Source organism: Arachis ipaensis, chromosome B02, assembly GCF_000816755.2.
Source record: "Arachis ipaensis cultivar K30076 chromosome B02, Araip1.1, whole genome shotgun sequence".
Lineage (NCBI taxonomy): Eukaryota > Viridiplantae > Streptophyta > Magnoliopsida > Fabales > Fabaceae > Arachis > Arachis ipaensis.
Genome location: NC_029786.2, coordinates 78,514,871 through 78,515,440, shown reverse-complemented (window position 1 = coordinate 78,515,440; position 570 = coordinate 78,514,871).

The window sequence follows — 570 nt, the reverse complement described above, 5'->3', positions numbered from 1 at the left end:
AAATAATTGTATGTTTTGATTTTTGTTTTTGGTTAATTGTATATTTTGATTTTATTTGTATAAATTTAATATCATATTATTCTTACTTATTTTGGCCAATAGTTCTTTATAATTGTCTTTAGCAACAGTTACAGTGTGTCATGATTTATACAACGCACAATTTTTTTCAGAAATCGCTATAGCAAGTATCAAAGTTATTTTGGAAACCGCTACATCGTGCAACGGTTTCTTTCCATGACGCAGACTCACGTAAATCACTACACCCTATAGCGAATTACGCTTAATTTAAAAATTACTACATTCATTAGTGATTTCTATAAATATAGAAAAAATGTAAAAATGTCTGCAGTATTAAAAAGTTATAATCTGATAAATCTAATTTCCAATCATTTTATATATGTAACTTGTCCAAATTTTAACTATTATAGACTATTTTGAAATTATTTTGTGTTATTTTCCAAATTTTTTTTCGAATTTTTATTATCTTCTTCATCCTTATTTTTTAACTATTAATATTTAAAAGACAATAAAAAATTAAAAATTATCTTATTTTATATTTTTAATTATCAC